Source organism: Tursiops truncatus, chromosome 1 (assembly GCF_011762595.2).
Source record: "Tursiops truncatus isolate mTurTru1 chromosome 1, mTurTru1.mat.Y, whole genome shotgun sequence".
Classification (NCBI taxonomy): domain Eukaryota; kingdom Metazoa; phylum Chordata; class Mammalia; order Artiodactyla; family Delphinidae; genus Tursiops; species Tursiops truncatus.
The window spans coordinates 10,981,381-10,994,658 of record NC_047034.1 but is presented as its reverse complement, the minus strand read 5'-3'; positions in this window follow the sequence as shown (position 1 = coordinate 10,994,658).

The following is a 13,278-nucleotide window of genomic DNA, read 5'->3' as shown; positions in this document are numbered from 1 at the left end:
TACACTGTAAATGTAATGCTGATTCAGTGATGGTGGTACATCACTTAGAGATGTAATTAGAGAAAGAAGAACAAGAAAACCCCAAAGTTAGCAGAAGGAAAGAAGTCATAAAGATCAGTTCAGAAATAAATGAAAAAGAAATGAAGGAAACAATAGCAAAGCTCAGTAAAACTAAAAGCTGGTTCTTTGAGAAGATAAACAAAATTGATAAACCATTAGCCAGCCTCATCAAGAAAAAAAGGGAGAAGACTCAAATCAATAGATTTAGAAATGAAAAAGGAGAAGTAACAACTGACACTGCAGAAATACAAAGGATCATGAGAGATTACTATAAGCAAGTATATACCAATAAAATGGACAACCTGGAAGATAAGGAAAAATTCTTAGAAAAGAACAACCTTCCAAGAGTGAACCAGGAAGAAATAGAAAATATAAACAGACCAATCACAAGCACTGAAATTGAAACTGTGATTTAAAATCTTCCAACAAATAAAATTCCAGGACCAGGTGGCTTCACAGGTGAATTCTATCAGACATTTAGAGAAGAACTAATGCCTATCCTTCTCAAACTCTTCCAAAATATACCAGAGGGAGGAACACTCCCAAACTCATTCTACGAGGCCACCATCACCCTGACACCAAAACCAAAGATGTCACAAAGAAAGAAAACTACAGGCCAATATTGGTGATGAAAATAGATGCAGAAATCCTCAGCAAAATACTAGCAAACAGAATCCAACAGCACATTAAAAGGATCATACACCACAATCAAGTGGGGTTTATCTCAGGAATGCAAGGATTCTTCAATATACACAAATCATTCAATGTGATACACCATATTAACAAATTGAAGGAGAAAACCAAATGATCATCTCAATAGATGCAGAAAAATCTTTTGACAAAATTCAACACCCATTTATGATAAAAACCCTCCAGAAAGTAGGCATAGAGGGAAAACTTTGCTCAACATAATAAAGGCCATATATGACAAACTCACAGCCAACATCATTCTCAATGGTGAAAAACTGAAACCATTTCCACTAAGATCAGGAACAAGACAAGTTTACCCACTCTCACCACTATTATTTGACATAGTTTTGGAAGTCTTAACCACAGCAATCAGAGAAGAAAAAGAAATAAAAGGAATCCAAATTGGAAAAGAAGTAAAATTGTCACTGTTTGCAGATGTCAGGATAGTATGCATAGAGAATCCTAAAGACTCTTCCAGAAAACTACTAGAGCTAGTCAATGAATTTGTAAAGTAGCAGGATACAAAATTAATGCACAGAAATCTCTTGCATTCCTATACACTGATGATGAAAAATCTGAAAGAGAAATTAAGGAAACACTCCCATTTACCATTGCAACAAAAATAATAAAATACCTAGGTATAAAACTACCTAAGGAGACAAAAGACCTGTATGCAGAAAACTATAAGACACTGATGAAAGAAATTAAAGATGATACAAACAGATGGAGAGATATACCATGTTCTTGGATTGGAAGAATCAACATTGTGAAATGACTATACTCCCCAAAGCAATCCACAGATTCAATGCAATCCCTATCAAACTACCAATGGCATTTTTCATAGAACTAGAAGAAAATATTTCACAATTTGTATGGAAACACAAAAGACCCCGAAGAGCCAAAGCAATCTTGAGAAAGAAAAACAGAGCTGGAAGAATCAGGCTTCCAGACTTCAGACTATACTACAAAGCTACAGAAATCAAGACAGTATGGTAGTGACACAAGAACAGAAATATAGATCAATGGAACAGGATAGAAACCCCAGAGATAAACTCACACACATATGGTCATCTTATTTTTGATAAAGGAGGCAAGAATATACAATGGAGCACAGACAGCCTCTTCAATAAGTGGTTCTGGGAAAACTGGACAGCTACATGTCAAAGAATGAAATTAGAATACTCCCTAACACCATACACAAAAATAAACTCAAAATGGATTAAAGACCTACATTTAAGGCCAGACACTATAAAACTCTTAGAGGAAAACATAGGCAGAACACTCTATTGCAGAAATCACAGCAAGATCCTTTTTGACCCATCTTCTAGAGAAATGGAAATAAAAACAAAATTAAACAAATGGGACCTAATGAAACTTAAAAGCTTTTGCACAGCAGAAGAAACCATAAACAAGATGAAAAGACAACTCTCACTGTGGGAGAAAATATTTGCAAATGAAGCAACTGACAAAGGATTAATCTCCCAAATTTACAAGCAGCTCATGCAGTTCAATATCAAAAAAACAAAAAACCCATCCAAAAATGGCCCTGAAGACCTAAATAGACATTTCTCCAAAGAAGATATACAGCTTGTCAACAAACACATGAAAGAATGCTCAACATCACTAATCATTAGAAAAATGCAAATCCAAACTACAATGAGATATCACCTCACACCAGTCAGAATGATCATCATCAAAAATCTGCAAACAATAAATGCTGGAGAGGATGTGGAGAAAAGGGAATCCTCTTGCACTGTTGGTGGAAATGTAAATTGATACAGCCACTATGAAGAACAGTATGGACATTCCTTAAAAAACTAAAAATAGAACTACCATATGACCCAGCAATCCCACTACTGGGCATATACCCTGAGAAAATCATAATTCAAAAAGAGTCATGTACCTCAATGTTCATTGCAGCTCTATTTACAATAGCCAGGACATGGAAGCAACCTAAGTGCCCATTGACAGATGAATGGATACAGAAGATGTGGCACATATGTACAATGGAATATTACTCAGCCATAAAAAGAAACGAAATTGAGTCATTTGTAGTGAGGTGGGTGAACCTAGAGGCTGTCATACAGAGTGAAGTAAGTCAGAAAGAGAAAAACAAATACCATATGCTAACACATATATATGGAATCTAAAAAAAATAAAATGGTTATGAAGAACCTAGGGGCAGGACAGGAATAAAGATGCAGACCTAGAGAATGGACTTGAGGACACAGGGAGTGGGAAGTGTAAGCTGGGACAAAGTGAGAGAGTGGCATGGACTTATATATACTACCAATCTAAAATAGATAGCTAGTGGGAAGCAGACACATAGCACAGGGAAATCAGCTCAGTGCTTTTTGTCCACTTAGAGGGGTGGGATAGGGAGGGTGGGAGGGAGACGCAAGAGGGAGGAGATATGGGGATATATGTATACATATAGCTGATTCACTTTGTTATGCAGCAGAAACTAACACACCATTGTAAAGCAATTATATTCCAATAAAGATGTTAAAAATAAAGTATATAATATATATAAATACAAAAAAAATAAAAATAAAAAGACTTCTAAATCCCTATAGGCTAGGTTACCCACAGGCATGTATTTTTTCTTACCTTTAGTCTATCTTTAGTAGTGTCCAGTTGACTATTTGTGTTACTCTCTCATTCACTAGGTTTTGATATCCTTGAGAGAATGGAACAGAGCCTAAGCACTGTTGTATAAGCCGCAGAACAAGATGTTATTAGTTAAAAATGAATAAACTAATAAATAAATGACTTGAAGATGCTATTTTTTGGGGAGTGGAAAGATAATTTAAGTTCATGTGAGTCAAAAAATTACTAAGGACAGTTTTCATTATAAGAAATACCATAATTTGTCTGGCAGAGAAATATGGAAATCTCATTAATATGGCTTCAGGACATTATATGATTCTAATATAAATTATTTCTCTAATTCACATAAATGTAAAATGATACATTAAATTTACTTGATCCATGTATTTGTGAAATGCTTGGTGAAACGAAAAGGTTTCTGTAGAGATTTCAGAGTCTAAAATAATTTTCTGTTATTACTAACTATAGGCTTCCACAACTGGAAAATTTTTTTTTTTTTTTTTTTTTAACTGGAAAATTTTTATACGCTATTTTGGAGCACAATATTTTTAAAGATGCACTTGTGAATAATTATTGGTTTTACTCCACTTTTTTGTCACTTTTAAATATCATAATTATTAATTATATTTTAAAAATCTGTTGGTGATTTCATTATTCAAAAACTGAGTTGAAGATTCATATTTATTTCTGTACCTCATAGAATGTTATCTGAGGATACTGACCCTTATTTTGGTTACAATCATAAAATCTTTTCTGTTATTGGCATAATACGTTTGCCATGTAGCTTCTCAAATGTATAGGAAGCCTAATTTCAAAATACTTTTAAAATATTTTTCTTTCCTTCCCACAGTGTCTGTCAATTTTTTCATTATTGTTTTCTATATGTTTCATAAAATAAATTCTGATGCTTGTGCATGTAACAAAATGTGACTTACTGATTGCCAACCCCAGAGTTTTCTCTCAGTCTTAATTCTGCTCAATTTAACAGTGGTCTTGCATACAGTCAATCACAATGTTCTTGTTACTTGACTTCACGGGGTAGCAGTGACTTCTCATCTTGCATCTTATCTTTCCAATCATCCTTTTTTTTGCCTGTGTAGTAAAGACACTTCCTAGGATTCCTAATATGACACTTAGAGTGTATAATTAATGGCAAGGATTGGTTGAAGCACCATGGGGCTCCTCAGTCGCTGCTGTGTTTCCTGAACTCACAGTCTATACAGGACTTAATAGTAATAGATGCTCAGGGAGCATTAGATAAAGAAAGAATGTGTCACTTGATCATAATGTATTTCTTCATAAATATTCCATGTTCAGAATTCTGGATTTTTCATCCTGAAGTAGACAGTAGTTTCTATATTCTAAGAGAAAAAGACTAGACTTTCCTTCAATTGACAAAGCTTTTAGAATAAATACATGTCAGATATTAGCCAATTTAATAAAATTAGTACATTGATCTCATATATGACAAGGCAATACATTATCATATCCTTAGGATGGGTGTAAAAAACGTGCACTCAGAGAGTATCAATGCATGCTGGACCAGAAAAAAGTCAAGTATCAGATATTACAGATTTTCTTCTTTAATAAATATCGGGATGGCCAAAAAGTTCATTCGGGTATTTGTAGCATCTTATGAAAAACCCGAACGCACTTTTTGGCCAACCCAATATTATATATGTATATATATGATATCTATATTCCTATTTGCAAGTTGGCCTTTCAACTGAAATATGCTATGTACACCAACATGACTAGTTCAGTTTATTCATCCAATTTCTTGGAGTTTGCCTAGATAATTTAAGTCTATTAAGTGATTCAAATGTTAACAATGGATATAATTTTTTAATCAATCAAGCTCCTTGAGATATTTAGATTTACAAAGGTTGCAAAGTCTTTAAAGAATGAAATGGGATGATATTGAAATTTCTTCATTTTTGTTTGGTTACTTTCCTTATCAATTCAATCAGCAATCCTAAGGCATTGAGTTTATTGACCTCTCCAGTAGAGCTTATATTTAGAGATTATATTTGAAGAACTTAATACGTGAAAATTATTTTTGGAAGCACAGCATTTATTGAAAGAGAAAGGAAAGAATATAGGCATCAGAAGAATCAGGTTTGAAAGACAGTTCTTCCATATTCCTGTGACCTATTCCCAAACATGTAACTATGAGCTCAGTGTTAAGAGATGAACTGTGTGTGTGTGTTTGTGTGTGTGTGTGTGTGTGTGTGTGTGTGTGTGTGTGTGTATGAAATGGAGCAGGACCCTATGGTCCTCCACCTGCCTTTTGTCTATAGAAAAACTTTAGCTAAAGAATAAGTTTAATCAGAGAAGTGAGAAAATACAGGAGCAAAAGAGAGCAGTCAAACAGGACAAAACAATAATAGTTTAGTCACTAAGCAAAGTCAAATACTTTTAGTTCTTCCTCAAGGACTATAGATAATATTCTAAGCCATATCCTGTGAGCTGTTTTGTAGATACTGAAACCCTCATCAGGTGGAAGAAGTTAACTAATTATGACCAGACTGTACTCATGACATAAGTTGTCACAATTCTGAGACCTGGCCTCAAAGAAATGAGAACAAACCGACCCTGAAACTGAAGACTAACTGTATTTAAAACAGCCAAGATGATGCTAATCAGACCACCACATGACCAATTTCAAGACGACTGTCAGAGCTGACTGTGCTGTTTCTGTATGTAGCCCCCACCCTCTGCCTATAAAATCTCTTGCCCACTGATTGTCAATTCGTGGGGGAGTCGGCCTTTGTACTGGAGCTCCCTCCCATGCCAGTTGCCAGCCTCCAAAATAAAGCAAACTTTCCTTTCCAACAAACTTGCCTCTTTATTGGCTTCAGAGCAGTGAGCAGCTGGACCCCACTTTTGGTAACAGTTTTTAGCACCCAATGTGGGGCTGCTGTGCTCTCAGACTGGGTCATCCAGGTTTCCTGGAGTAAAGCCACTGGCCACAGCAACGTACTGGGATGGTTGCGTTGATGCCCAAAGTGAGGCTGTGCTCTTGTGATATCTGGCTCCCCAGTGTTTTCCAGAGCAGAGCTGCCAGCCACGGCAGCACTCTGGGATGGTGACCGTGAGCCCACCGCTCACGGTCATGGCCCAGAGAGGGGGATTTTGGGGGATGTTCCTAGCATCTGCCGAAACCATTTGTTTCCAGTGGCCTCCCTGTTTCTCCTCTTCAAGGCACTGCTGCCAACTTACACTTTTCTTTGGTGTAATGGAAAGATGCATCTGGATGAGCCAATGAGCTCCAAGACTGAGTAAGTCCGTCCACCAGTGTGCACCTGGGCAAACTTCTCTTTTGAGCATGAAGTGCTATTTGGACATTTTGCCAGTTGGTTCTGATGTCTGTCTGCTGTTGAGGACAGTTTGTGAGCACTGAGTGTTTTGGGGTATTTGTGTCAATTGGTTCTGACGTGTGTCTGCCATTGAGGACCATTTGTGTTGGGAAATTATTTGTTTGGGGCTCTGTATCGGACATCCTCTTGAAGGATTTGTGACAGTTCTGTCTTCTGGTGTGTGGATGTGTATTCCATTTGTGTGATTGGTATTCTTGCTGCCTTGTGTAAAATGGGAAATTCAGGTTCAATTCATTAGAAAACTTTAAGCTATGAATTAAATATGACTAAAGAAAAAGAAAGAAATTTTTGTTTGTTTGTTTTAACATTGTGTAGCCAACTGTACTCTTTAGATTCTTGAGGAAATTGGTTAAGATGAAACTATTTTGAAAATCCAAAACTGGTTCTTTTTGCATATGCAGTTAGAGAAAGCTAGCTTGATAAAATATTTTCTTCAGAATTCTGACCCTGAGAGAATAAAAATATGCCTAGGAGAAAGCTTGAAGTTAACTCTTATTGTGTCCTTGAAATACAAGAATCAACAGAGATACAATGGAGAAAAGACAGTCTCTTCAATAAGTGGTGCTGGGAAAACTGGACAGCTACATGTAAAAGAATGAAATTAGTACACTCCCGAACACCATACACAAAAATAAACTCAAAATGGATTAAAGACCAAAATGTAAGCCTGGGCACTATAAAACTCTTAGAGGAAAACATAGGAAGAACACTGTATGACATAAATCTCAGCAAGATCTTTTTTGACCCACCTCCTAGAGTAATGGAAATAAAAGCAAAAATAAACAAATGGGACCTAATGAAACTTAAAAGCTTTTGCACAGCAAAGGAAACTATAAACAAGATGAAAAGACAACCCTCAGAACGGGAGAAAATATTTGCAAATGAATCAATCGACAAAGGATTAATCTCCAAAATGTACAAGCAGCTCATGCAGCTCAATATTAAAAAAACAAACAACCCAATCCAAAAACGGGCAGAAGACCTAAATAGACATTTCTCCAAAGAAGACATACAGATTGCTAACAAACACATGAAAGGATGCTCAACATCGCTAATCATTAGAGAAATGCAAATCAAAACCACAATGAGGCATCACCTCTCACCGGTCAGAATGGCCATCATCAGAAAACCTACAAACAACAAATGCTGGAGAGGGTGTGCAGCAAAGGGAACCCTCTTGCACTGTTGTTGGGAATGTGAATTGGTACAGCCACGATGGGGCACAGTATGGAGGTTCCTTAAAAAATGAAAAAGAGAACTACCCTATGACCCAGCAATCCCACTACTGGGCGTATACCCTGAGAAAACCATAATTCAAAAAGACACATGCACCCCAATGTTCATTGCAGTACTATTTACAATAGCCAGGTCATGCAAGCAACCTAAATGCCCATCGACGGACAAATGGATAAAGAAGATGTGGTACGTATATACAATGGAATATTACTCAGCCACAAAAAAGAATGAAATTGGGTTATTTGTAGAGACGTGGATGGGCCTAGAGACTGTCATGCATAGTGAAGTAAGTCAGAAACAGAAAAATAAATATTGTATATTCTTTTTTTAAAATTTACTTATTTTATTTATTTTTGGTTGCCGTTGGGTCTGCATTGCTGTGTGTGGGCTTTCTCTAGTTGCAGCAAGCAGGGGCTACTCTTCGTTGCAGTGCATGGGCTTCTCATTGCAGTGGCTTCTCTTGTTGCGGAGCATGGGCTCTAGGCTCGAGGGGTCCGGTAGTTGTGGCACGCAGACTCAGCAGTTGTGGTGCATGGGCTTAGTTGCTCCATGGCATGTAGGATCTTCCTGGACCAGAGATCAAACCTGTGTCCCCTGCATTGGCAGGCAGATTCTTTACCACTGTGCCACCAGGGAAGTCCCTAAACATTGTATATTAATGCATATATGTGGAATCTAGAAAAATGGTACAGATGAACCAGTTTGCAAGGCAGAAATAGAAACTCAGATGTAGAGAACAAAGGTATGGACACCAAGGGGGGGAAGCAGGGTGGGGGGCAGGTGGTGGTGGGATGAATTGGGAGATTGGGATTGACATAGATACACTAATATGTATAAAATAGATAACTAATAAGAACCTGCTGTATAAAACTAAAATAAAATTCAAAAAAAATCAACAGGGATACAGCTCATTGGGGTGGAGAGCAGGTAAGGGGTATGTTGAGGGGAGCTTTAGTGTGAAGCCTTGGCAGGTGAATCAGGGCTACATAAATCATTGTGTAAATGGTAGGTCACCAAGAGGATGCAGTGTATACCCACGCGGTTTGAGAGGTCAGAAGACTGAAAGAGGAAAAGTCTCAAAGAAAAAACGCGTCTTTCTTTTTAATTGGGATATAGTTGCTTTACAATGTTGTGTTAGTTTCTGCTGTACAACAAAGTGAATCAGCTATATGCATACATATATCTCCTCCCTCTTGGACCTCCCTCCCACCTTACCCCCCCACCATCCCACCCATCTAGGTTACCACAGAGCACCGAGCTGAGCTCCCTGTGTTATACAGCACGTTCCCACTAGCTATTTGTTTTACACATGGTAGTGTATATATGTCAATCCCAATCTCTCAGTTCATTCCACCCCACCCCCCCAGGCTGCATCCACATATCTGTTCTCTACGTCTGCATCTCTATTCCTGCCCTGCAAATAGATTCATCTATACCATTTTTCTAGATTTCACATATATGTGTGTCTTTGAAGGCATAGGGAACTCTCCACAGTTTGCAAATCATTCAGATTTGAATTTGATTAATTGCTTCCTAATCCAAATTATCAAATTGCAAGTCCAAATTCAAACCATTTTCAACTGCTGAGGGCTCGTTTTTGAACAGAGCTGACAATAGAATTTGTGGGTTCCTAAATCATTTTGCCTCCTCTTTTCCCATCTAATTTTCAGGGATGGTTCCCTCATAGCACTGTGATGGGACATACGTTTTACTTTATATTATATTTAAAAAACAAGTAGGTTCCTGTCACTGCAGGAATAAAATTAAGTTCTTACATTGGTGTTTGCTATTTGAACCCCTCCTACCAGAAAAAAAAAAAAAGAAAAGAAAAATTCAGGATCTTAATACCACCTACACATACTTATAAATAAAGCACATGCACACATTTTGTTATAAAATACAGCATTTGTAGCTCAGTTTCAACAAATATATTTTAAATGATATCTTTCAGATCCAGGATATAGCTGTCATGTATTAATGACTATTAAACTTGGACCACAGCCACTGTTTTCAGCCCAGTGGCAGCAGCAATAACAGCTGGTTGTGAAAACCCTGGTCTCTAGCCACCCATTTGCTGGCTTTTTAACATGTGACTGAGGCAGAGAGTTGTTAGAATTCACAGATTCCATCCCGTACACCCCTTTTTTTGGCCATTGTCTGTGTTTGCACTGTCGAAGCACAGCTATTGGCTTTTAGACTTTGGCACCCCCAGGCGCTTAATACGTTAGTTGAGGTTTTCTGGAAATTTGCCCACCCCAAGCACAAGAGAAGCTCCTTGCTTCTCAGTACTTTCTTCAAGTCATTTAAATACAGAACTGTAGGGATTCCTGACATCGTTTAAAAAAAAAAAGATGCACAGACAAAAACCAACCCTTTTTTCTCTGCTCTCTGAAATATGATGAACGTTTGAACAAACAGGTACAGGGATTTGATTCAGACTAGAGTTTCAAACATGAATTCTTGAAGTACAGACATAGTCTGTCAAAATTTAGTGACTTTTCTGACTTCCCAATCTTCTTTGATAATCTGCATGACTGTCTGGTTAAGGACCATTCAAAAAACCTACCTGACCTGGTGATTTTGGTCACTTAACAGTTTGAAATCTATGGAAATAATGAGAGTTTGAAGCAGTGTTTAAAAAAAATTGCACAAATTATGAGCTATATGATAAGCTACCTCACATCCTGTTTCTAAGTGGTCAGTTTTTCATTCCTCTGGGAAAAATAAGGGAAAATAACCCAAATTGATTTCCTTTACTCATAAATTGTAGGGTTATTTTGATACTTAAGAAACTGGAGAGTAAACAAATGGATTATTGCAAAGGTCGTAGCAGTACTTCTGTGCCTGGTAAAGGCTTAAATTTTATAGTAATACATATTGGATAATAGCACACAACTAGGGACATCACAGGCAATTTAAAGTACAAGTGAGTTTAGATTAATATAAGTAGGTCTTTATTAGAGTAAAATGCAACAATCAGATTATATTTTAAATAACAGGGAGATAGGAAATGATGACAACTGTGAACTGTATAACATAGAGCAGAACAAAATACACAAAAGTAAGGAACTCAGGGAAATGTAGTCAGCACTTGTAAAATGACTGGCTGCAGTAAAACAGGAAGGCTTACCCTTTGTGCTCAAGCAGTAAACACTCAGAGGAAAGGGAAAAGCTAAAAGAATCTGTTCATGTATTACTGTGAACTTCGATTGAATTGCTAAGTGTAGCTCTGCCTTGGTGTTGCTCCATCACAGCCTCTGTTCTCCATCAGGTCATTTCTGAATCTGATTCTTTCTTTTACCAGGATTAGCTATGACAAAACGTAAATAAATCTGTGCATGAGTTGAGATTGTCCTAGACCAAGGTTAAAATTCCAGGGTGATTTTCTTTTTTTAAGTTCTGAAACAGAGCTGTTTTGCCATTTCTGGTTCAAATTGACCCTTCCAATTTTTTATCAATTTTATGAAGGTTTCTGAAAAGGAATTTTGGTGGAATTGTAAAATAAAGATTTGCAATGAGAAACTCAGATGCCTTAAAGAGTGTAATGTATTTTCCCATAATTAAATTCATTTTATATCATATACCTGATTCTCTCTGCTGTACAATGACACAGAAACTTGGTCATTTCCAGTTAAATTGTGTTATTTTCAGTTATTTCACAGTCATGTCAGATTATCACTCCAATTGTGTTCAGTAACATTTCCATTTTCTACTTTCCGCCCTTCTGAATTTCATGCTAAACATCTAGTGGCTTACAAAAATACCACTCATATTTGTGGGGAGGGGAAAAGAGAAGACTCCTTATTGATTTTTCTTGATGCTATATTAACAGCATTTGAGATATAATAATTTCTATCTGATCTTTGGACATTTGTCCTGTCTTTACTGCAATATTCTAGAATGCAGCCCTGTTTTCTTCAAACCCAGCAGGATAGTTCACGTGATATCTTTTGCTGTGTGGACAGCTGTCCCAGCTGCAAACATTGCCACAGGTCTACCAGCTTCCTCACTGCCAACTTTGCCACTTTATCTGTTGGACACTGTGGAGTGGACTGTTGTATCCTCCTTTGACCCAGAGTTGTAGGTGGAGACTTGCTCTGCCCCTTGTTATATTAACTAAACAAGGAAGCCATCAGACCGCAGTGCCTCTAATGTCATGAGAGCCTACATAAGCAAGTGAAAATCTAAGCTTGTAAATGCCTCAAGTTTACAAAATCAAACCACTAAGGACAACCAATCATAGTTAACTAAGCTTTAAGCTTTAGCTAATCCATACTTTCCCTTCTTTGCTTCTGCACCTTCTCTATATATGTCTTCCCTTTGGTTCCTGTGGGGCAAAGCACTGGTCTCCCCAGATTCAGTAGCTTACCTCACCACTACCTTTCAGTGTAATAGGGTTCTACAGAAAAACAGAGCCAATAGGAGACATATTAAAGAAACAATTCCAGAAACCCCAGACCCAGTTTGGAAAACTCATCCTTAAAATTCTCCTTTTCTAGAACCACTCTCAATACTGAAATAATTCTTACCAGAGAACAGAGCCATTGTTTTATAATCATGTGATTATGGGGCTGAGAGATCACATGATGTGTCATCTGCAAGCTGGAGACCCGAGAAAGTCAGTGGTATAGTTTGATGGCCTGAGACCCAGGACTTCTTAGCACAGAAGATGGATGTTCCAGCTCAATCAGTCAAGCAGAGAGAGGGAATCCTCCCTTCCTCTACCTTTTTGTTCTGTTCAGGCCCTCAGTGGATTGGATTAACTCACCCACATTGCTTTAATCCAGTCACCAATTTATATGTTAATCTCTTTCAGAAACACCCTCACAGACAAACCCAGAAATAACATTTAATGATATACCTGGGCATCCCATAGTCCAGTCAAGTTGAAACATAAAATTAACCATCACAATTCCCACCCCTGTCAACTAGGCACTGATACGTATTGCCTTAAACCATACTTAATCTCCAAAAAGACACACTATCAGGGTCATAACATGATATAAATGTCCTGTGTACAGCTGAAAACACACTGATCACTTCCCTAGAAAAAGAAGTAAAGTTCTTGTGTGTCGTTTCCTTGATATCCCATAACCTAGAAACTATTATGTAAAATTAACAATACTTAAATACTGTGATATAAAGTCAAAAGATCTTATGTTACATGGTAAAGGAATAGGAGGCAAAAATGAAACAAAAGCATTTACACACACATATATAGAGTATACTTGTACAACAATTGAATACACACACACACACACACACACACACACACACACAAATGTTTCCATAACAAGGTAAA